Source organism: Heptranchias perlo, chromosome 29 (assembly GCF_035084215.1).
Source record: "Heptranchias perlo isolate sHepPer1 chromosome 29, sHepPer1.hap1, whole genome shotgun sequence".
In the NCBI taxonomy this organism is placed as follows: domain Eukaryota; kingdom Metazoa; phylum Chordata; class Chondrichthyes; order Hexanchiformes; family Hexanchidae; genus Heptranchias; species Heptranchias perlo.
In genome coordinates, this window is record NC_090353.1 from 28,897,765 (window position 1) to 28,923,770 (window position 26,006).

The 26,006-nt window shown below is 44.5% G+C and overlaps 1 non-coding gene across 1 annotated transcript; it reads right to left on the reverse strand.

Annotated features, from left to right (window-relative positions):
- Positions 1 to 24,113: 24,113 nt before the first annotated feature.
- LOC137299816 (U6 spliceosomal RNA) lies at positions 24,114 to 24,218 on the reverse strand. The gene has a single exon (XR_010957992.1). It is a non-coding gene; the product is annotated as a U6 spliceosomal RNA (small nuclear RNA).
- Between the last annotated feature and the right edge of the window lie 1,788 nt (positions 24,219 to 26,006).

The following is a 26,006-nucleotide window of genomic DNA, read 5'->3' on the forward strand; positions in this document are numbered from 1 at the left end:
CATCTGCCCTCCTAAGTTGCTTCACACAGTGGGTCAAGAGGCAGTCGCTGATCACCTCGATGAAACTGGTTACGTTTTCATCCCTCCCTCGTGGATGTCCCCTGGTTTGTTCAGTTTGCTTTCAGGCTATTTGAAAGTCCCATTATCACCACATTACAATTCCGCGCATTTGCCTGATTAACTCCCCATTGTTCTCTTTACCTTGATTTGACGTGGTGTGACAGTTGCCAATTATTGCTTAATCATTACTGATGGCTACATATATTGCTTCTGCCAGCTCGCGCTCCTACTATTTCCATCCTTTTGATAGCTGCCGTGTCATCCTTTACCAGTAATGCCCACCTTTCCACATAGATTAATAGGTCTATCTTTACAAACCGCTCCTTACCCACTGAGTTCATTTCCAGCTCCCAGTCACGTTTCTGTGCTAATGACAATATTTTTGTCAGTTGCAAATTCCGCCCGTTCTGATTTTTTTTAAATGCGAAAAGCTTCGTCCGTTACTGTAAAAGCGTTTTTAACTTGTGCTTGTAGCTTTTATTATATTTGCATTCCTCTCCACTTGCATATTATTTCCCTCTAGCTCCAGGCCAGAAATAATCGGTTGTTCCTCTGTGTATAGCAAAATCCGAACCCTTTGCCTGCTAAATGTAGTTTAAATCCATTTAATATAAAAGGAGCCTGTAGTCCTTTTTCAAATTGTAAAGAATGGAATTTTCTGACTTTGTTTATTTTTAATACTTTTCTTCAAAGAGGATGCACTCATGGGGGAGGAGAAGGAATATCTTGTCTTTGGGATATTTAACCTGTTGAAGCTGAATGTAATGCAATTGAAATGGTACCATCACTGAAACAATTCAAGGTAATGATTATGGAGCAGACTTTCCACTGCTTTGTGCTCTGGGTGTGCACATTTTTAGAACGCAAAGCACTGGGAGGAAAATAGGTGGAGCCTTGTAACGATAGATCTCCTTCCCCGACTGCGTGCCCACCCCCCCCCCCCATTCTCTTGACACTACATGAGCACTTCAGGTCACGGTTCAGGCAGAGGCTGCACCTTTGTTCATCAAAAGGTGTCATTATTTAAATGAGATTTAAAGTAAGGTCAACTGATGTCATTGTGCCTGCAACCAGAATCCTTGGCCTGACCACTGACCAGCTGTCAATGGTAGTGCCGTGGTTCCTGTTCCTCCTGGGCCACCTCTATCTGCTGCTCATTTGTGCTCTCTGCATCACTCTAAATTCCCACAGGGTGGGTACAGCTATGCTGGTGCTTGCCACAATGAAATGTAGTGGTGGGTCCTGGGTGAATCCTGTTCTGAGGACCCAGGGACAGCTTTGCCTGCCATATCTGCAGAGACAGAAAGGGGGAAAGTGTTAGGAGCATGTTCTCAGAACAACCTATGGAAAAGGACCTTTAAAGTCAGTTTTAATTGTCAATTAAAAAACTTGGGTTTTTTTTCCAGATAGTTTAAAAAGAAAAAAAGACTTGCATTTTAATAGCACCTTTCACAACCTCAGGATGTCCCAAAGCGCTTTACATTTCAAAAGTACTTCATTGACTGTAGTCACTGTTGTAATGTGGGAAATGTTAATGTAGGTTTACTTTTAATTACCCCCTTTATCATTTACATGTTACCCCTTGGTGATGCTACCCAGAAGCTGAGATTTGGCTTTCACACATATACTGATGATGCCCAGATCTACCTTACCAGCTCCTCCGTTGACCCCATGTTGTCACCGTTTCCAACTGCCTATCTGACGTTGATGTGGGTGAGCCAAAACTTCCCCTAGCCTTCTCTTCAACTCCTGCAAACACTGACATGCCGCCAGCTTTGACTCCACCTTCTTCCCTGGCTACCAGCTCAGGCTTAGCTCAAAGAGGCAAAACCTTGGTGTATTGTTCAACCCCAGCTCAGCGTCCTCCTCACGTCTAAATCTGTCATCAGAATCATTTTCCTTCACCTCTGCAGCATCGCCCTGCTCCACCCGACCTCTTCTCCCTCCAGTTCTGAAACTCGAATCCGCACTTTTGTGGCTAGATTCTTAATGCTGTCCTTGCCGGCCGCCCACTTCTACTGGTCATAAACTACAAGTCATCTAGAATGCTGTATCCTCAGACCCACCTCCCATCACCCCTCCATTCCCTGTCAAGCTCCACTGTTTTCCCATGTCCCAGAAAATCAACTTGAAGAATCATGCGCTCACTTTCAAATCTCCATGGCCTCTTTTTTCCTCCCCCACCCCCCCAACCCGAGATCTCCTCCAGCTCGGTGTCCCTGAACACATACTACAGACCTCTAACACTGGCCTTTTTCTCTCTTTCCTCATTCTCCCATCAGCAGCCGTTTCTTCAGCCATCTTGCTTCCGTCCCTTGGATCTCTTTCCATCAGCAGCTCTAATTTTTGGTCTTCCTCTTTGACTGTGCTTTTGCCACTTCCTGCCCATTTCCTATTCTCTCTTTCCACCACCCCGCTCCCCGTCCCTCTATCCACAGCCCTGTAAAGTGCACTAAGACAGACATCTCTCTGTACATAATGAAGGTTATAGAAATGTAAGTTGTTGTAATGAACATAGATTACTCAGAACCAGCTCGTTGAATTTCTCCTGCCTCATATGTTTTTTTAAACAGGAGCTTTTGTTTTAAGAGCAGTTTCATCCATAGACGATTGAGGACTGTGCACAAGGCTACTTGTCACAAGCAGTGGTGTAAGGTGATAAATCCAACCTCCCCATTTTATTTTTCACTTGCCTAAAACAAATTGCATTTGCAAAGTTGAGTAGAAATTTCAACTGTTGTATATATTTTTGTGTAGGTTTACTTACTAAAGGGCATATTTCATCTTTAAAACTTCATAGAATAATTTATGAAGGAAATAATTATCATTGACGAACAAAGTTAAATGATCTTTTTATGTGCGTGGAGAGGTGCAAATATTTGTGATATACCGATTGAAATAGCCATAAAGATTCTGACTGCTTTTAACGGAACAGATTTTCATGAGTGATTTAGATATCACTAATATTGAATTGGAATTGAACACTGTTCACAAATGAAGGTAAACAGAATCACTTGTTACTACTTGTAACATGGATGAGCTGTATTTTAAAGCAGCTTCATTGTAACCATTTGCTCTGAGCATTTTTGGCTGCAACTGCCCTAAAATACAGCTCAGAAATTCAAATACAATTTTGTATAATTAACTTCAGGGTGAGGCTTCTAGGCTGACAAACTACTACAGAAAAGAGTTAGCATTTATAGAGCTTGTACCCTTCATGCTCTCGGGACATCCCAAATCACTTTACAGCCAATGAATTACTTTCGAAGTGTCGTCACATGTTATTTTGTAAAGAAAAGAGGCAGCCAATTTGTGCGCAGCAAAATCCCACATACAGCAGCGAGATGAATGACCAGTTAAACTGTATTTTGGTGGTATGGTCAAGGGATAAATATTGGCTGGGACATCAGGAGAGTTTCATACTTTTCTTCAAATAGTGGTGTCAGATTTTTTGACGTTCACATTGATAGGCAGATGGAGCCTTGGTTTAACATCTCTTCCAAAAGACAGCACCTCTGATAATGCAGCACTCTTTCGATACTGCACTGAAATGCCAGGGATAAACCTTGAGATTATATGCTTTCAGTGCAATGCTTTGGCCACCAGGAGTGTGTATCAGGAAATCGCAGCATATAATCTCTCACCCACCTCCAATTTTCCATCCTTTGTTTTAACGGACGGAAAATTATGTGGACAGAAAATCACACAGAACGCAATCACAATTTCCTGGCATGCACTCCCAGCAGGCAGCACTCCATGCAGGCATTTGTAAAACATACCCTTAACAGTCGAGGCACACGTGAAAAATGGCCACTAGGGTCAGGTACTGAAGGGCCTCCTGTGTCTGCAGAGCGTCACCCCAACATAAATCATCACCTTCAGGAGAGGACGGCAGAGAATGTGGCAAAGGTCCTGAATGAATGAACCCAGGGAGCTTCAGATGATTGAAGCATACCGTTTGAGCTAATGTGTTTGTGCAACCAAACACAAGGCAAGACAATATTTGGCGCTGTGCCTAGGAATTGAGTAGGTAACACATTTGCATTTTCATACATCTTTAAGTCACTTATTCCCCTCTCTTCTGCAGTTTTAAATTGAAAACTTTTATACAGTCATAAATGAGGGAAAAAAAACTAACAGTACTCAACTAATTTTGGTAGACAATCAGTTTAAGTGATAATTTTTTTTTTTTATTCGTTCATGGGATGTGGGCGTCGCTGACGAGGCCAGCATTTTATTGCCCATCCCTAATTGCCCTCGAGAAGGTGGTGGTGAGCCGCCTTCTTGAACCGCTGCAGTCCGTGTGGTGACGGTTCTCCCACAGTGCTGTTAGGAAGGGAGTTCCAGGATTTTGACCCAGCGACAATGAAGGAACGGCGATATATTTCCAAGTCGGGATGGTGTGTGACTTGGAGGGGAACGTGCAGGTGGTGTTGTTCCCATGCGCCTGCTGCTCTTGTCCTAGGTGGTAGAGGTCGCGGGTTTGGGAGGTGCTGTCGAAGAAGCCTTGGCGAGTTGCTGCAGTGCATCCTGTGGATGGTGCACACTGCAGCCACAGTGCGCCGGTGGTGAAGGGAGTGAATGTTTAGGGTGGTGGATGGGGTGCCAATCAAGCGGGCTGCTTTATCTTGGATGGTGTCGAGCTTCTTGAGTGTTGTTGGAGCTGCACTCATCCAAGCAAGTGGAGAGTATTCCATTCACACTCCTGACTTGTGCCTTGTAGATGGTGGAAAGGCTTTGGGGAGTCAGGAGGTGAGTCACTCGCCGCAGAATACCCAGCCTCTGACCTGCTCTCGTAGCCACAGTATTTATATGGCTGGTCCAGTTAAGTTTCTGGTCAATGGTGACCCCCAGGATGTTGATGGTGGGGGATTCGGCGATGGTAATGCCGTTGAATGTCAAGGGGAGGTGGTTAGACTCTCTCTTGTTGGAGATGGTCATTGCCTGGCACTTATCTGGCGCGAATGTTACTTGCCACTTATGAGCCCAAGCCTGGATGTTGTCCAGGTCTTGCTGCATGCGGGCTCGGACTGCTTCATTATCTGAGGGGTTGCGAATGGAACTGAACACTGTGCAGTCATCAGCGAACATCCCCATTTCTGACCTTACGATGGAGGGAAGGTCATTGATGAAGCAGCTGAAGATGGTTGGGCCCAGGACACTGCCCTGAGGAACTCCTGCAGCAATGCCCTGGGGCTGAGATGATTGGCCTCCAACAACCACTACCATCTTCCTTTGTGCAAGGTATGACTCCAGCCACTGGAGAGTTTTCCCCCTGATTCCCATGGACTTCAATTTTACTAGGGCTCCTTGGTGCCACACTCGGTCAAATGCTGCCTTGATGTCAAGGGCAGTCACTCTCACCTCACCTCTGGAATTCAGCTCTTTTGTCCATGTTTGGACCAAGGCTGTAATGAGGTCTGGAGCCGAGTGGTCCTGGCGTGAACCCAAACTGAGCATCGGTGAGCAGGTTATTGGTGAGTAAGTGCCGCTTGATAGCACTGTCGACAACACCTTCCATCACTTTGCTGATGATTGAGAGTAGACTGATGGGGCGGTAATTGGCCGGATTGGATTTGTCCTGCTTTTTGTGGACAGGACATACCTGGGCAATTTTCCACATTGTCGGGTAGATGCCAGTGTTGTAGCTGTTGTGGAACAGCTTGGCTAGAGGCGCAGTAGTTCTGGAGCACAAGTCTTCAGCACTACAGCTGGGATGTTGTCGGGGCCCATAGCCTTTGCTGTATCCAGTGCACTCAGCCGTTTCTTGATATCACGTGGAGTGAATCGAATTGGCCGAAGACTGGCTTCCGTGATGGTGGGGATATCGGGGAGGAGGCTGAGATGGATCATCCACTCGGCACTTCTGGCTGAAGATGGTTGCAAACGCTTCAGCCTTGTCTTTTGCACTCACGTGCTGGACTCCGCCATCATTGAGAATGGGGATGTTTGCAGAGCCTCCTCCTCCCGTTAGTTGTTTAATTGTCCACCACCATTCACGACTGGATGTGGCAGGACTGCAGAGCTTTGATCTGATCCGTTGGTTGTGGAATCGCTTAGCTCTGTCTATAGCATGTTGCTTCCACTGTTTAGCATGCATGTAGTCCTGAGTTGTAGCTTCACCAGGTTGGTACCTCATTTTTAGGTATGCCTGGTGCTGCTCCTGGCATGCTCTTCTACACTCCTCATTGAACCAGGGTTGATCCCCTGGCTTGTTGGTAATGGTAGAGTGAGGAATATGCCGGGCCATGAGGTTACAGATTGTGGTGGAATACAATTCTGCTGCTGCTGATGGCCCACAGCGCCTCATGGATGCCCAGTTTTGTGCTGCTAGATCTGTTCTGAATCTATCCCATTTAGCACGGTGGTAGTGCCACACAACACGTTGGATGGTGTCCTCAGTGCGAAGACGGGACTTCATCTCCACAAGGACTGTGCGGTGGTCACTCCTACCAATACTGTCATGGACAGATGCATCTGCGACAGGTAGATTGGTGAGGACGAGGTCAAGTAAGTTTTTCCCTCGTGTTGGTTCGCTCACCACCTGCCGCAGGCCCAGTCTAGCAGCTATGTCCTTCAGGACTCGGCCAGCTCGGTCAGTAGTGGTGCTACCGAGGCACTCTTGGTGATGAACATTGAAGTCCCTACCCAGAGTACATTTTGTGCCCTTGCTACCCTCAGTGCTTCCTCCAAGTGGTGCTCAACATGGAGGAGGACTGATTCATCAGCTGAGGGAGGACGGTAGGTGGTAATCAGCAGGAGGTTTCCTTGCCCATGTTTGACCTGATGCCATGAGATTTCATGGGGTCCAGAGTCAATGTTGAAGACTCCCAGGGCCACTCCTTCCTGACTGTATATCACTGTACCGCCACCTCTGGTGGGTCTGTCCTGCCGGTGCGACAGGACATACCCAGGGATGGTGATGGAAGAGTCTGGGACGTTGGCTGAAAGGTATGATTCTGTGAGTATGGCTATGTCAGGCTGTTGCTGGACTAGTCTGTGGGACAGCTCTCCCAATTTTGGCACCAGTCCCCAGATGTTAGTAAGGAGGACCTTGCAGGGTCAACTGGGCTTGGTGTTTTTTTGCCGTTGTCGTGTCCGGTGCCGGGTGGTCCGTCCGGTTTTATTCTTATTCTGACTTTTCGTAGCGAGATTTTACAACTGAGTGGCTTGCTAGGCCATTTCAGAGGGCAATTAAGAATCAACCACATTGCTGTGGGTCTGGAGTCACATATAGGCCAGACCGGGTAAGGACAGCAGGTTTCCTTCCCTGAAGGACATTAGTGAACCAGATGGGTTTTTACGACAATCCGGTAGTTTCATGGCCACCATTACTGATACTAGTATTTTAATTCCAGATTTTTATTTAATTAATTGAATTTAAATTCGCTAGCTGCCGTGGCGGGATTTGAACTCATGACTCTGGATTTTAGTCCAGGCCTCTGGATTACTAGTCCAGTAACATAACCACTATGCTACCGTAATGGGCGTGAGGGAGTAAAGTAGTTGAGGCCAACCAACGTGAAGACCCTGAGTGCCTGTACAATTGCCAGTTACATTTTTTTTTATTCAATGTACATTTTTTAAAGAAATATATAAATATTTCGTAACACTTTTTTTTAAAAGAAAAGAATAGCTTTCCTTGATGTCTGGAGCAGCCCAGCGGGTTTGGAGCCAGCAGCCTGAAAGCCAGCTTTATTGCAGCTCATACTATTAGATTTATTTTAAATTTTTTAATTCCCAATGTTCACTCATTTTCCCCTCTCCCCTCCTTTCCTGAAGGCTTTGGTTCATGCTAAGAGCTGGTTCCATAAGTCAAACTCTATATGTGAGCCTAGCTCTACTCGGTGTCTGTTGGCAGGCTATTTCACCACAGACAGCATCACAGTTGAGCCTGATCATGTCCTCCCTTGAGGTCCGCGTGCTTGTAATTTCCAGCAGCAGTCGCATCGAATATGGGAAAGGGACCATGAAAAGGTAGGTAAAAATATTTTTTTTTACTTACCTGGATGTGGAGTGTTCCTCCTGACTCCACATTGCAACTGTGGGCCACTGCCAACTACTGCTGGCCCCCCCTTGGACCCCACCCACTGGCCGACTTTCGTCCTCTTCAAAACAGGCGCATCCAGCAAGCCCGGTTGCGTCCTGATGACCAGTTTTGTGCCGAATTCGGGCATGGACCAATTTTCTGGCCGTTATGTTTGTCAACCCGTCTTGCGGATTCCTTCATTTTAAATCAGAATTAAGGAAGCATGGTGCAGTCAATTTATCTGTGAGATCTGCTTTTCATATTTTTAGTACTGCAAAAAGTAGCTTGTGTCAAACTTAAACTTAATTGGCATTATTCCACAACAACACAAGGTAGATTTGTTTTCCCAGGAATTGTGGCATCTCCAAATAGAATAGTTTATTTTCTTGTGTTGCTGAAGAAAATGTTTTGTTCATTTCTCAGAAACAAAAACACCATGGAACTGAGTATTTGACCAAAATCTGTGGTGAACAGTGGCTCAGTTATACCGCAGTACCACAGGGATGGTAGGAAGTAATTTACTGAACATCATTACAAGTGGAGAGTATATTGAGTCTACCCCCTAGGAGTAATATTTCTCTGGGAGTACAAATGATTTCGTCTGGTTGAAGGGTGTGGTCGGACAAATTGACGATAGACTTCCCTGTGGTTGTAACCGTGGTACCGGGGGAGGCTTGGTTGATGCTGGTGGTGATGCCGAGTTTCTCAAGCTTCCTGCTCTTGGTTTTCATGTCGGCAGTGTAGTTCCGTTGCCTCGTCTGTTTGGCGGTGTCTCGTAGCTGGTCTGCTGTGTCCTGAGTGCAGGTTGAGAGTATGGGCTTTATCTTGGTTTTGAGGTTGAGGCGTCTGCTGTAGAGTTGGTGTACGAGATGGTTGCAGAGTGTGCTAGAAGTACGACGGCAGAGTCTCCCAGCGTAATCTGAGTTGTATGTCGACTTGAGTGGGTTCTTGATCTGTAGTCCTTTCGGGATCTTGTTTGCTTTCTTCCCATGGACCCGCGGCGAAGAATCACTGAAGAGACTACACGATAACATCAACAAGTTCCATCCCACCATCAAACTCACCATGGACTACTCCTCAGAATCGGTTTCTTCCTTGGACACACAAATCTCCATCAAAGACGGGCACCTCAGCACCTCACTCTACCGCAAGCCCACGGACAACCTCACGATGCTCCACTTTTCCAGCTTCCAGCCCAACCACGTCAAAGAGGCCATCCCCTATGGACAAGCCCTACGAATACACAGGATCTGCTCAGACGAGGAGGAACACGACGGACACCTACAGACGCTGAAAGACGCTCTCGTAAGAACGGGATATGACGCTCGACTTGTCGATCGACAGTTCCGACGGGCCACAGCGAAGAATCGCATAGACCTCCTCAGAAGACTAACACGGGACGCAACCAACAGAGTACCCTTCGTCGTCCAGTACTTCCCCGGAGCGGAGAAACTACACCATGTTCTCCGCAGCCTTCAACATGTCATCGATGATGACAAACACCTCGCTAAGGCCATCCCCATGCCTCCACTACTTGCCTTCAAACAGCCACCCAACCTCAAACAGACCATCGTTCGCAGCAAATTACCCAGCTTTCAGGAGAACAGCGTCCACGACACCACACAACCCTGCCACGGCAACCTCTGCAAGACATGCCAGATCATCGACACAGATACCACCATCACACAAGAGGACACCACCCACCAGGTACATGGTTCATACTCCTGTGACTCGGCCAACGTTGTCTATCTCATACGTTGCAGGAAAGGATGCCCCGGAGCATGGTACATTGGCGAGACCATGCAGACACTGCGACAACGGATGAACGGACACCGCGCAACAATCGCCAGACAGGAGGGTTCCCTCCCAGTCGGGGAACACTTTAGCAGTCAAGGACATTCAGCCACCGATCTTCGGGTCAGCGTTCTCCAAGGCGGCCTTCGAGACACACGACAACGCAAAATCGTCGAGCAGAAGTTGATAACCAAGTTCCGCACCCATGAGGACGGCCTCAACCGGGATCTTGGGTTCATGTCACGCTACACGTAACCCCACCAGCAAAAAGGAAAAAAAAAAGTTATGTGTTTTAATATTCTCTCTCTCTCTCTGCCATTTGGGTCTCTCTTTCTGTCTGTGTAATTGACACAATGTATATCCAGTGTACTGGGACGTGCTGTTCTCCTTGACTGGCCTGTTTGAACAACAACAACACCTTTTGATTGGTGTGATGCTGTCCCAGCCTAATATAAGATATGTGATTTGAGAACCTTCCACTCATTCACCTGACGAAGGGGATAATCTCCGAAAGCTTGTGATTTTAAAATAAAATTGTTGGACTATAACCTGGTGTTGTAAGATTCCTTACATTTGTCCACCCCAGTCCATCACCGGCATCTCCACATCATCTCTGGGAGGAGACATCTTCTTTGTTTCGTATAGGTTGGATGTCTTATATTAGCACTGAACAATAGGTCTAGATCAATTCTAACTACCTTCTGCATTTAAAAAAACAATTATGACAAGAAAAAGCCTTCGGTCACCTCTAGCCTCCAACCCCTTTCCCTGTGTTGCAATCTTTCTTGCTTTTATCAAATCATTGGAGAAAATTAACGCTCCTTTGAATATTCCTCTCTTGTTCCTGCTAGACTTCAAATAAATGATCTGTACCCTCAATAAGTTGAAATCAAGGCTCACTGTACTCATTCTTTTTGCAAGGCCTCAAAACTTGGGAACTCCTTGCCTCTCCTCAGTCGTCCCTTCTTCTTGCTATCTTCAAGCTTTGTTTCTAGACCCAAACTTAGCATCTCTCTTCTGTTTTTTTTCAACCTTGGTAGTGTTGTTAAATGGGGGTCTTGGCCTTTCACCTCAGTTTTTTGATAAATAAAAAAGTATTGTCTATAAATCATCAGAAAATAGGTATGCTTAAATGGCAGGTGTTGCCTTGCTAAAGTGCATTACACTTTGCCACATTCACACACCGTGGAGAGATGTTGGCATGGTTTGTGATGTGATGTTTGTCTCATGTTGCTGATTGAATTTGTTGCTGTAGATTTATCTTTATTCTAGTTGAAAATATGAAAGTTCATAAACTATGGGAATATACACTTTCATAAAATATATGCGTGAATGTATATCTTAATGTACAATTATACATACGGGTGTGTGAATGCTCACTTCAATATACAATTGCTTCATAAAACATAAGGAAAGGATTTGCAATTAGTATGTGTGAATATACATTTATATATACAGTAGCTGCATAATATGTGTGTACGTGTGAATGTACTTTCTTGAGACCCCAATTTTTAAAAATAGTTGCTTTTACACTGTACAAAGCCTGCACTAGTGCTACCAATTCTGCGTGTGGAACTCGTGCAACTGACTGCAAGCCAAATATAAAGCTGCTGTGACTTGCTAAGACCAGTGGTTTGGAAGACCTGCTTAAAACGGGGCATCCCAGTAGCTGGTTTTAGCAAGTCCTGGCAATGTTAATATTGGGCTTGCAGCCAGCTGGATGGGACCAGTGCTTCACGGATGGATGGCACTAAGGCGAGTCTTGCACAATGCACAAGCAGCCAAAACAAAACGACACCCTGACATTTAAGGTACATTTTACGTAATTAATTAATGTCAGCACCACATGTCCACATCGTTCCTTTCACCACTAACCCTCCCCACTGGAGAGCCAGCAGCCCTCCCCTCCACCCATAAAATGCCTTGTCTTATAACCATGATGTGGAGATGCCGGTGATGGACTGGGGTTGACAATTGTAAACAATTTTACAACACCAAGTTATAGTCCAACAATTTTATTTTTAATTCCACAAGCTTTCGGAGGCTTCCTCCTTCCTCAGGTGAAACCTGAGGAAGGAGGAAGCCTCCGAAAGCTTGTGGAATTAAAAATAAAATTGTTGGACTATAACTTGGTGTTGTAAAATTATTTACAATTGTCTTATAACAGAAGAAAAGCTGCTCGGTCTCTTTTCTTTCCTTTGTGCTAAAGATCATAGCTAAACGGCAGAAGTGGAGCAGTTTAAGGTCACAATGTGGGGAGAACAACTAATGCGTGGTTCACTTGCATAATCAAAGTGGGCAGTTTAACAATTTTTTCAACCAAATAAACAAATTCCATTCGGATGTAAAATTCACAAGGGCCGTGACAGGAAATGGGCACAGAACATGTGGGCAGATGTTGAAAGCTGTTTATTCATGACACTTATTCTTTCCTCGTTCAGCTATGGTTTGCATCAAACTTTGGTGAAAGAATAGAAAAATAAAGTTCCAGTTCAGGCTGTGGTTTGAATCTCAATTGTAGTGTATGTTCATTGAAATAATATGTCTCTGTTAATAAACAAACAAATATTTATACAGCACTCAAATGTGCATATGGGAGAGGACCTCTTTTATATTTTAATAACAATTTTTCATTCCAACAGTCTCAATAATTTAATGAGTCATGGAAATATTTCACAACACATTTGATTGCCAATATTTCCATGCAAAAAAAACAGGACTAAAATTATATACTGTCACATAATACAGGGCTAATGTATTTGGCAAGGGTGCTGTGTTCTATTCACAGATCTTCATTGTGTGTTGTGCCCATGGACCTTCATTGTGTGTTGTGCCCATGGACCTTTGTTGTGTGTTGTGCCCATGGACCTTCGTTGTGTGTTGTGCCCATGGACCTTCGTTGTGTGTTGTGCCCATGGACCTTCGTTGTGTGTTGTGCCCATGGACCTTCGTTGTGTGTTGTGCCCATGGACCTTCGTTGTGTGTTGTGCCCATGGACCTTCGTTGTGTGTTGTGCCCATGGACCTTCGTTGTGTGTTGTGCCCATGGACCTTCGTTGTGTGTTGTGCCCATGGACCTTCATTGTGTGTTGTGCCCATGGACCTTCATTGTGTGTTGTGCCCATGGACCTTCGTTGTGTGTTGTGCCCTTGGACCTTCATTGTGTGTTGTGCCCATGGACCTTCATTGTGTGTTGTGCCCATGGACCTTCGTTGTGTGTTGTGCCGTTGGACCTTCATTGTGTGTTGTGCCCTTGGACCTTCATTGTGTGTTGTACCCATACAACATCAGTGTGTGCAACATCTATGCTGTTTTTAGTGCATATTGAAATTTTTATACAGCTTTCAATGTATTGTGTTGCGTTTCTGTCGCTTTCAATGAATGCTTGGTGATGTTCTGTGCATCTTTAATGCATCTTAATATGATTCTATAACTTTTAATGTATGTTGATGTGTTTGTTATTATTCCCAAATGAAAATCAGTCCTCAAATAATTTATTCATTTAGTGTCTCGCCTGATCTTAACTTGCAGGTACAGTGAAGTGTTTATTCCATTGATAAGCTTTTATCTCCTAGGAGTCTCCTTGCTTCATTTCAATCTCCATTGTTGCAGTTTCAGTGTAGACAGTTGTTGGCCATGCAGTGCACAGATAATTTAACTGAACTACTCCTTGTGATGTTAGAAATTAAATACCGTGGACACGAAATATATTTTGCCAAATAAAACTCTAATGCTTCCCCCCAATAATAAAGGTCTTTGTTGGTCTCCACAATTATGCCCTGTGGTTTCATTGACATTTTTGATGCCTTTCCTCACATAATTTTCCATCCAGACCCTATCTCCAACTGTGTCCATGGACCTCCAATGTGTGTTGTGTCCATGGACCTCCAATGTGTGATGTGTCCATGGACCTCCAATGTGTGTTGTGTCCATGGACCTCCAATGTGTGATGTGTCCATGGAGATTCAATGTGTGATGTGTCCATGGACCTCCAATGTGTGATGTGTCCATGGACCTCCAATATGTGATGTGTCCATGGACCTCCAATGTGTGTTGTGTCCATCAACCTCCAATGTGTGATGTGTCCATGGAGATTCAATGTGTGTTGTGTCCATGGAGATTCAATATGTATTGTGTCCTTGGACCTTAATTGTGTGTAGTTAGTGGTCTTGATTGACTGACAGCCAGGCCCCTTTGAGGCAGCTGTTGATTAATTTTTTTTCAACTGAGGGGGATTGCCCCTTTAAGGCTGTGGGTCTCCATGTCCCAGCATACCAGCAACTAGGGCAGTATGTTTTTCATGGACTGCACTTTTTGTATAGATGGTTTTGTCCCCCATGTTCTGCTATTCGTCGGGAGACCCGATCAGCTTCATAAAAGTATTTGACGGTGCATTTCCACTGCAATTTATGGTCTGAGACTGGTAGCTGCAATTGAATTTTTCTTTTTCCATTCTCTGGATGTAGGCATCACTGGCATTTATTGCCCATCCTTAGTTGCCCTTTGAGAAGGGGGTAATGGGCCTTTTTCTTGAACTGCTGCAGTCCGTGTGGTGAAGGTGTTCCCACAATCCTGTTGGGTAGAGAGTTTCAGGATTTTGACACAACCAGTTCCAGCCAAGGAGAGTTGATGTCACATTGTCCTGCTTCTGATTGGCTGGAACTGTAACAGTCTTGCCCAGGAGAGTGCAGGATACAGGCATAGGCCAAGCTTTCTCCTAGAAATGTAAACGGAAAGGAGAGAATTCCTCCACCCCCGCTCCCCCAAACATTTACATCGAGGTTAGATGGGTTTACAAAATGCATCAGAAGCCCAACAAGGCTTTGTAAACCAGGTTTGACAATGCACTGGATTTATACTCCATCCAGTGTCAAACCAAAGTGGTGTGAGACTGCTTGACTGCAGAGTCCATTTAGACCCTGACTTTGGATTTACACTGCCAGTGTGAATGGCCCTCCATAGCTTTTAGTAGCCTTCACTGAAAGTCAGTGAGTCCCCCTGACTACACAGAACCTTCAAAAAATGGACCCTGTGAAAAACTCAGCAGTAGCAGTGTCAGCTTAGCTCAGTTGAGATGATGCTTGCCTTTGAGTCAGAATGGCTACTTTGGGTTTAAGCAGGCAGTGGTAAAAGAGTGCTGCATTGTTGCAGGTGTTATCTTTCAGCTGAGAAGTTAAATTGAGGTCCTATATACCTGCTGATGTGTACATAAGTAATCCCCATGGTATTCAAACAGGGGCTGGGACTAATCAACAATACAAGAAACAAATTGCTTGTTCATTTGCAGTTTGTGGAAATTTGCTGTATGCAAATTGGCTGCTGTATTTGCCTACATAACAACAGTGACTATACTTCATAAAAGTAATTCACTTTGGGATGTCCTGAGGATATAGGTTTATACAAGTGCAAAAGAGTGCAGGAAATGTATTAATATCAAAATCTAAAGATTCCTCTCATGGAACGGAATCAATTATGGGCCAGAAATCGCACAGAGTGGTGAGGGAACGCTCACCGCAGCTCCTGTGAATTTAATTCACGAAAATACTTACTGTGGGCTCCGTGGCATCCAATTGCTTGAATGTGAACTTTAATCAAAATGTGCGCTATCAACCCAGCCTCTGCGCAGGGTGAGTTGCCGTGCGGCTGGAAATGTCTGTGGGGAGAAGACACGCCCGCAAAATCTGTCAGGAAGAGAAGTCATGCCCACAGATTCAGGCTGCGTTGCTCATGCAGACTTCATTTACTCTGTATGTCAATGTAAATAAAAATTTTAATTCTTTTTTATAAAAATTTTAATTCTTTTTTATAAAAAGCTATAGAAATAATTGAATTAAATTAAAGAGACAGAAGGGAAAAGCAAAAAAAAGTTTTAATTTTTTAATTTTAAAATATTTTTTTAATGACCAAAAAAATATTAGTAAAAATAAGGCGCAATATGAGACTCCTCATTTTTAAAAGTTAATTTTTAGTTGTTTGGCAGTCATTATGACCAACCGTACTTTTAAAACTTAGCTTAGACCTGGTATTTTTAAGCTTACCTGTTTGGTGGCGTAATTAATTACTTTCCAGCTGGGCAGATAAGCAAGTTGACGCCTTTTCAATGATTTCTCTGATTGCGGTTTGCGAAGTCCCTTTAATTCAAAGCTGTCATACTGTCGGCAAACTACTAGGAGCGAGTTCACGATTTCCACGTTTCACTGCGCATGTGTAAATGCGGGAACTTGCTCCTTCAATTCACCACTAAAAACTGAGAGCGCTGATGAGCTCCGTTATTTCAGGAGCGATTTCTGGCCCATTATGTCACCTTAACCAACAGGCTATATATTTTGCCCCAAGATGCACTGAATCTTACTGAACATTCAGGCCTTCCACATGACTACATTTAAAAATGAGGGCCCCGGGATTCCTGGGGTTGGGAGGGCAGTACCGGAATGTACATCAGGCGGGGAGGAGGCGGGTAAGGGCAGAATTTGGAAGGGACTTGATTCCACCCCTCTCTCCCTACCTGAAAATTTCAATTGCTGGTCCTCCACAGGGTACATTCGGATAGCACTGTAAATGGCACTGGCACCCACCCCTTTAAATGAATGACCCCATCCCTGGAATTAGGGATGGGGTCAATGCCAGGGCAGACCAGCAGTTGGAAATTCTGCTCTGCCGCACTTCCAGTGGAAGAACAGGTCGTGAGGGTTTACAAGGGCATAGGCTTTCTAGATTTCTCTCTCGTCTTTTCCTTTTTAATTTTGTCCCCTAATTTTCTCCCATTTCCTTTCCCCCTCCTCCTGACTTATGCCGGAGTTCAGTTCCACGTGCACTGGCTGCCCTCCGGTACTTCACTCAAGTGCTCTCTCTTCATTTGTGAGCCTTGACGATATCAACAGACTATTCGATCCTGGAGTGCATCACAAATGAGCAAAGCCCCAATCTCGCCTGACATCCACACACATGCAGCTAGTGACACCGGATAGTGATGAGGAGCATGAAACCTGGCTGAATTTCCACATCCCTAGACCAGAGGGACTGAAGTCAACTGTAGCACCTCAATTGGCTCCCTTGCTGAGATGAGCTAAGTACTGACCTGCTGACATTCCCTGACTAGGCCCACCCGTGAAGAATAGCTCATCTGTGTCAGGCACTCCAGTAACCTTGAGTAAGTACATGATGTTCAATAGTATTTCCTTTTGAATGTTATTATATTTTCTCCAGCTTTGCTTTCATAATAGCCTCACTTCAAAGATGACATTTAAGGGGGTTTGTGATTCCTTCCCACGAAAAGACACATCTTTTGACTTTTTATTGATGATTTCCCCACAACAGTTTATAGTGTTTTTCACTAACATTTCAACTTCTTTATCCGAGAATCACTCCATTCTCTTTTGGGCCTCTCCTTCTCTTCCCTTTACTCATCAGTTTTTCTCTTACTTTTCAACCATACAACTAACATTTTCATTGCAATCCTCGTGTAGAGAACAGCTCAGGGTGCTTTATAGGGCGGAGCGAACATAAGGTGCGAACATAAGCAGGCAGACCAGAAATTAATGAATGGGTAAAAACATGGTGAATGACAAGGGTTCTAAGCAGGCTTTTGAAAGCAAATATGGAAGTAACAGGGTGGATGAAGTTTTGGAGGGCGAGCATAGTGACTGAAAAAATAGCTGCCAACAGTGGAGGAGGGGAAGTGGACAACAAGGAGGATGGGATGGTGCCTATGGAGACTTAAAGCTGGAGAAGACCATAGCAGTTGGGCAGGGGAAAGTCCATGAAGGGGTTTGCAAATGGGGATGAGGATGTTATGATAAGTTTGCCACGGTGCAGCAAGCCAGTGAAGCTTGGCAAGAATGGGGTGACGGCATTGCGGGATTTTGTACGAGTCCAAAAGCAGTGCAGTAACTGGAGCAAGTGGGGGTGATGCAAGCCCAACCTTTGATGGTGAGCGAGGGTGGGAGTGAAAGTAAATCTGATGCTTAAAATTCTCGAGAGGGTGAAGCGGCAAAGGCTAGTCCAGTCCCTGTGTAGACAGTGGCATGCATCAATAGCACACACACACATTCCTTTACATCTTGATTCTGGGTGACTGGCTTTATACAAGTCAATCAACCAAGGCTTGATCTAAACTACAGAATATCAGCCTCCTTCCCCATTCTCTCTTACCCTTTCTCTCTTGAGACTATAAGAGTGCAGCCAAAGCTTTCAGTTCAGTTACAGCATTGCACCAACAGCATAGTCTTTAAATTTTTATTCTATAATCTAATAACTTGATCTACAACTAATATTGTCATAATCCTTGATACAGTAATGTGAGATTTTCTACTACATTAAAGGATAATGCAACTGCCAACACTTTCAATTTCTCTAATGATTTTATACGATTCCTATAATTAGGGCTGAAGGAAGAGACAGAAAGATGAATCCCTCTCTATTTGTGCATTTTACCTTAGCAAACAAATGTTTTGTCAATATTGTTACCATTTGCGTAATAAGATTTTAGAATTATGTCTGAGTCTCAGTTCCCTTATCCAATGAATCCTTCTGAGGGGTCATCGTCACACGCTGCATCACTCCCAAGTACTGGAACAGAGATTGACACTGCACTTTGGTTAGACAATGAGGTAGAGGAATCAGTGTGTAAGGATGCACCTAGCACTAGTGCGCAGGAGCAGGTAGTCATGGCAGAGACAGCCCAGGAGACAGTTCGCGGGCGGTGAGGTCCTCTCCCAGCTCTGCTGAGGAGGATAAATATGTGGATTTCAGGGGGCCCAGCAGTGAGAAGAAAACTGTTTGCTTCAAACAAGCAGCTATATCAGGTATTAGAAGGCCCACCAGGGAGTTTCACCAATATGGCTTCCAGCCTGAATGGTGTCATTTCACATGGCACCAGCACTCTGCAGTCTACCTTGGCCACCTCCGGGGACACTGCAGCCCAGCCCACCCAACAGGAGTCCACGTTCGCACACTTTGAAGCTTTGGCGAAAGCTCAAATGGCTGCCATGAAGACTCTGGGCTCAAACCTCTGCTCTGCCTTTGTTAGACAGACGTCCACTGTGAAGAAATTGGTGGATCGAGTCGATAGGGGGTTTCAAGGAGTCACTTGTCTTCTGCCCTCTGCCCTCCCACGGATCAGTGGAAGAAATAAGATCCAGCCCCGTGGGGAGTGGAAATGGCACAGCGGGAGTGGCACGCATTGCCCACTCTCAGGATGTCTACAAATTTGCTCCCTCGCTACCCCCTCAACCAATACTCAGAACAGTGCCAGAAAGCCAGCTGGGCCAGACTGTCCAGGCAGAAGGTATGTGCAGCAGTATCTAGCCAGGCCTACTCAAACCCAAGCACCCATGAGTGGCCAGCTACGGTCATCTCAAGGGACCCCACATAAGCAACAGCAACCTTCCACCAGCTCTGCTGAAGCCACTAGTATGGGTAGTAGAGTGAGGAAACCTCTGAAAAGCACTGTGGGTTGAGCTCTTGGGTGTCAAAAGAATTTTGTTCAATTTCTAAATAAATTCATCACCTTTTTCACACTTGGGGGTTTGGTGTATGATCTCTTTTCATTGCAGCTAGTTAGTCTGCATTGTCAGGATATCACTGACATAGAAGTTGGCTCAATGGTTTCACTATTTGTTAATGCATAATGAAGACTATTAATGAAGAGGGTCTTTTTGTCAATTTTCAGGTGAGTGGATGAGAAGGTTAACGAGAGGCCTTCTGTATCACCTGATCTCTGGCCTCTCACCTGCTGTATCCTAACAGGCACAGCTGCTCCTCCTTCTCTGACCAGAGTACATAAGCAACACTAGCACCCATGATAAGTAAAGAGTGCTTAGTCAAGGTGAGTGAAGCTAAACAGTGAGAAAAACAAATTAAAATAATTTTGTTGTTTCTCAATGCCTTGGGAATTTAATAAGTTATGCAGCACAAGCATCTCTTCAATCTTCTGGCTTCAGGTAAGTTCCCTTTTAAATTCTTTAACAGCTCTGGTCAGTTAGGTTCTGAGGCCAATCCTGTGGGGTTTTACTGTGCGGGTTGGTGACTGAGCAGGACGTCTATCCTGCCAAGTTAAAATAGCACTGGGGTCCCAATGATCTCATGGGACCCTGATTTGCATATATTTATTTGGCCTGCATCCAAGGTGTGCCTTTCTGGCATGTTTCAGTGCTACAGTTAAAATGGTGGTGGTCAGGTACCCAGCGGGAATGGGATGGTAAGTCAATTTTTGTCTTTTTTTTAAACCAGTCACCAGCCCCGTTTGCGCTGGGTGATTAGGGTTAAAATCAGGACCCATGTACTCTCAAAAGTCTGTGGATGGTCCAGAGTATCAGGCAGCAACCTGAGTCTGGCAAGACATCCTATTCTTGAGTTGTACAGACATCCAGCAACAACTGAGAAAGGTTCCATTATTCTGGTTTCAAATGTCTGATTATTGGTATCAGTCCAATGTCCACTGATTCACTGACAAGAAATTTGTTTTAGTAGCTCATAGGCTAACGATGCCCCAGTCTTATTACTGTATCCACTTTGATGCATTAACAAGATACTGACCCTACTGCCACTGGCATTTCCTCTGCTTAGGGTTGCCAACTCTGGTTGGACATATTCCTTGAGGTGTCATCACATGACCTACCTCCAACCACCCCACCCGCACACTCCTGCCATTGGTCACCCAAAACGTCCGTACTTGCGGTGCTCCGCCTTCACACGGCCAATTGGAAACCTCGTTACCCGATTGACTGACAGTCAAGAATCATCCAAACAGCCTTTTTTCTCCACGTCTGATATTTTTATAACTAGCAAACAAAAGTGTTCAAATAATTTTTTTTTTTTAAGAACAGAATTTTTAATGCCCCTATGATTTTTCTCCTGGGTTTGCTCGCAGCAGTGTCCAGGAGATTAACCTTTAATTCCTGGAAACTCCAGGGCAATCCTGGAGGGTTGGCAACCATACCTCTGCTATGTCATCGAAGTGGCCTTTTCTTCATCCATGCACCTGGACAGTGAACGTCAGTGGTGGTATTTGACCATGACAGACATGGCCTGATCCTGTTTTTTTTTGCCCATTGTTCACATGTTTATTTACCAGCAGGGGGTCACTAGCTAGTGATCAGGAGCTTGTCTCATCCCCTCCCCCTCCCATCCACCCCGGTCAACCAGCCCACAAACACTGATGCCAATTGTAGCCCTGTCCCTGCTAAGGTGAGCTGAATCACTACTTACCTGCTGGCCAACAGTCAGCATAGTTCGGGAATTGAAAGTACAGATCCGTGTGACTAAGACGATCACTCTCTCAATCGAGGCAGTTAAAAATGTTAACACAGACTATTGAGTCTATTTAAATCTTGCTCCTGGGGTTTGCCAACCTTATTATCTTCAGCCAGCTGGTGGAAGGTGTGCAAAAGCAGCCTGGTGTGACACATCATTATTGTTTGCTCAGTGTGATATTTCTGATTTTAAGAATAGGAGTTGTAAATTCAAAGAGATTATCCAGTGAATAACTGAGCCGTACAGACTAATCCCTGTCCTGTGAGGTGACTAAGCTGGGCAACTTCCACCCCACCCCTATTCCGTCCCCAAAAGGCCTCCCCAGCAACTTCCTTGTTTTATCTTAACATCAGTCTGGTGCCTGCAGAAAAGTCCAATCACAATTCATAAGCATTAAAGATATAAGGGACAAAAGATATTATACAAGAAGATAAAACTACCCACCTATGCCTCAATGATAAGTATGATAAAGTATAATATGATTATAACGGGAGGGTACTGGAAATAGAAAGACTTGCATTTATACAGTGCCTCTCAGGACATCCCAAAGCACTTTACAGCCAATTAAGTACTTTTGAAGTGTTGTCACTGTTGTAATGTAGGAAATGCAGCAATTAATTTGCGCACAGCAAGGTCCCACAAACAGCAATGAGCTAATGACCAGATGATCTGCTTTAGTGATTTTGGTTAAGAGATAAATGTTAGACGGGATACTGGGGGAAACACCCCTGCTCTTCTTCAAAATAGTGCCATGGGATCTTTTACGTTCACCTGAGAATGCAGATGGGACCTTGGTTTAACGTCTCATCCAAACAACGGCATCTCCGACAATGCAGCCCTCCCTCAGTATTGCACTGGGAGTGTCAGTCTAGATCTCATGCTCATGTCTTTGGCGTGGGACTTGAAACCACAACCTACTGACTCAGAGGCGAGAGTGCTATCACTGAGCCACAGCTGACACGACTATGGGTGATATGTAAAAGTTTGGAAATCAGAGCTATTGAAGGTATCCGGGATAAATTGGGGTTAAAAGTCTGTGACCTTTGGGCCTGGCTCGATTGATGGTCATTTCCAGTCGAGTATAGCGCTATGTTCCTAAGGAAATTGGAACGTATCGGAGAGGGGTGGGTGTTATTTAATTGTGTAGTGATGGACTGTGGTAACCATAGTCTCCTAGAGGTTGCTTCATTGCCTTAGGGAGTCGGAGAGAAATACCCCAGAGTTTTTCCTGAAATTGGCTTCATGTTTTACTGGGTTTTTTTTGCCTGCCCCAGGGAGTAGCATTTACTGGCAGTGAGTGTGAGCTTGAGGTAGGACTCTCTATTGGATAAGATGCGCACAGATCGGCCTAGTGCCCTTTTCTCCCTTTTTAAAAAAAAACCTCATATATAACAGGTTCAAATGCAAAAAAAAAAACCTGTTAATTATTTTATAAGCATACACAATTTTGACAGAATGATTTAAAGATCATCCTGAGTTCCAATAATAATCTCAACATTTTTGAACAAAGAGCCCCATTCATGAGATCCCTGGAGTTGTGGAATAATTACAGAATAACATTATTACTCATTGCTAAAGTATCCTCTCCAGCTTGTGTCCTGCAATTTGTGGTTTGGAATGACTCCAGGGAGTATTTAGAATGCTGGGTGATGATGGAGAAGGTTAAGAAAAAATGTTAAATGTGGTCACGGACAAAATGAAACAAAGAACGAAGAGGTCAGTCGAGAAATCGAAGATGGCATATAGCATGATTTTTCTTTATAATTGAGAAGCCCTGGTGAAGGGCCCAGGCCCTCTAGGCAGGTTACTGCCAAGTCTGAAGAGAAGATGAGATAAATGATGAAGTAGCTAGCAGAATTTAAAAAAAATAATAGATGATGAACAGACCTAAGGCAAATAGAAAGCCAAGGTGAAGACCAACACTGGGGCCATCAAAGCTGTGCCCTCTTGTACCTTAGCTCTGCCAGCTAAACTCCCAACTGCATTTTCAATGGCTCTAATTGTCTTCTCCTCTATGTGCCAGGTTATCACCAAGGGCTCTGATTTGTAGTTTTCATGAAAAAATGGATGGAATTGCAGTAAATGATCTCCAATGCACCAGTAACAATACTGAGAAGTCCCATGCTATGAAAAGGGAATTTGACTTCTTCACAGTCACAATAAATGAGTCGGCCTCAGGCAAGATGATGGAGTATTTGGCTGTGTTGAATACCGTGAAGAGTTCAAGGAGAAGAAGGAACAATAGTGCTGCACGATCACAGTCACGAATGATGTTGCTGGTGACTTCAATCATCTGGAAAAATACAAGGCTTGGCTTCTGAACAAGAATGGCATACATATTAGTGAAGTTTTCCACATTGCTGTCATCAAACTATTTGAAACTATTTCCTTTGGTGGGGGAGTGCAGAACAAGGGGGCATAACCTTAAAATTAAAGCTAGGCCATTCAGGGGTGATGTCAGGAAGCACTTCTTCACACAAAGGCTAGTGGAAATCTGGAACCCTTCCCCTAAAAATATGTTGAGGCTGGGGGTCAATTGAAAATTTCAAAACTGAGATTGATTAAATTTTTGTTAAGGATTAAGGAACCAAGGCGGGTAAATGGAGTTAAGATACAAATCATCCACGATCTAATTAAATGGCAGAACAGGCTCAAGGAGCTGAATGGCCTATTCCTATGTTCCCCTCAAAGTCCATCTTCGTTCCCTCTGCCATCTCTAGTTATTGTCCTATCTCCAACCTCCCTTTCCTCTCAAGTCCTTGAACATGTTGACACCACCCAGCTCCATGTCCACCTCTTCCTGTTTGAATCCCTTCTGTCCAAGGCTTAATGCTGTGGGTTGGCAGAAAATGAACGGAAGGGATTCAAATGGGGGGAGCTGGGTGGGGACATGTTTAAGGTCCTTAGAGAGGAAAGGGAGAACAATAATTGGAGATGACCGAAGGATTGGTGATAGAAATTTTGAGGGAGTCGATGACAGCAATGTGGAAAACTTCAGTACCACGGGTGCCATTCTTGTTCCGGAGCCAAGCTAATCATCCGTGTATTTTTCCAGTCTCAGTATACGTGCTGGTGAAGCAAACAGAAGAAGCCACATAAGGGATGTGCAATGTACCAGATGGCGCACACATCTTCAGCTTTGGTGACTAATCCTCAATGTCTATTAGCTTGATGGTAAAGAATTACTGAACACAATTATTGTTTTACTCCCATTTCTGTATCAAAATTTAAGCCAAACAACGCTTTGCTTTCTCCCCCCCTTTGATTGTCACTTCTCTTTTCCCCCGCTCCCCTCTGAAGTTGTCAACCATTTACTCCGCTACCTCACCCCAGGTGGCCTTTTTCATATTTGACGCTAAAGTGAGGGCTGGCTATTCTACATAGGGGCATCACAAGCCTCATCTGCCGTTCACACACGCAACTCTAGCAGGGAACACTTGAGGGTGACTCAACCCTAGCTGATTTTCCTCATCCTTAGCCCAGCGTGGCTGAAACCAATTGAAGTGTTCTTACCGCTGCCTTGGCTGAAACCAGCAAACTCGGTACAGACTGGGGATTGAACCTAGGACCATTCTGGCCTGTATGATTCAACTACTCGCTGGGCCAATGCAGGAGCTTGCTTTGCTATGTTATAGACACAATTAGAATTGTTTAAAATTATTGTGACATGCTTTGAAACACATCACGGCCTTTATCTTCCAATTGATGACTGCCTGCATTTTCTCACTTCCTGAAAACCATTAAGGCAACATCATCATTCCCACTTTGGATCGAATTTCCATAGCCTTTTATGGACAGTAGCAGCAATAAGCATAGCGTCAATACGCTGGAACAAAATGGTGCAGCCATTATCCAAGGGTATCAAACAGAATGCATACTGCTTGAACTGTTGCTGGGTAGTATCTTGCCATTCAGAAAGGCTATACCGAGCACAAAACCTAGGCTGACACGCCCGTACAGTACTGAAAGAGTTCTGCACTGTCGTGAGGTGCCGAGTTTTAGATGCAATGTTAAACCAAGGCCTTGTCTGCCTCTCGGGTGGATATGAAAGTTCCCATGGTGCTATTTTGAAGAAGTGCAGTGGAGTTCTCCCCAGTGTCCTGGCCAATATTTATCCCTCAATCAACACCTAAAAACAGATTATCCAGACATTATCACATTGCTGTTTGTGGGACCTTGCTGTGCGCAAATTGACTGTCGCGTTTCCTACATTACAACAGTAATTACACTTCAAAAAATGTACTTCAATGGCTGTAAACAATAGAGGTGCCATTTCACTACTGGGTGTATTCTATAGACCACCAACTAGTGGGAAGGATATAGAGGAGCAAATTTGCAGGGAAATTAGAGGGAGGTACAAGAACTATAGAGTAGTGCTAATGGGGGACTTCAACTATCCTAATATAGACGGGATAGTAATAGTGTAAAGGGCAGAGAGGGGGAGGCACTTCTGAAGTGTGTTCAGGAGAAGTTTCTTGATCAATGAGAATAGAGGCATTGCTGGACCTGGTTCTATGGAATGAGATGGGTCAAGTGGAGCAAGTGTCTGGGGAAACATTTAGGGAACAGTGATCATAGTATCATTAGGTATAGATTAGTTATGGAAATGGACAAGAAGCAATCTAGAGTAAAAATATTTAATTGAAGGAGGGCCAATTTCAGTGGGTTGAGAACAGATCTGGACCGGGTTAAATTGGAATCAAAGATTGGCAGGCAATCGAACAATGGGCGGCCTTTAAAGGGGAGATGGTTCGTGTACAGTCTAGATACATTCCCATGAAGGGGAAAGGTAGGGCAACCAAAGCCGGAGCTCGCTGGATGATGATAGAGTAAGATAAAGCAGAAAAAGGGGGCGTATGACAGATGTCAGG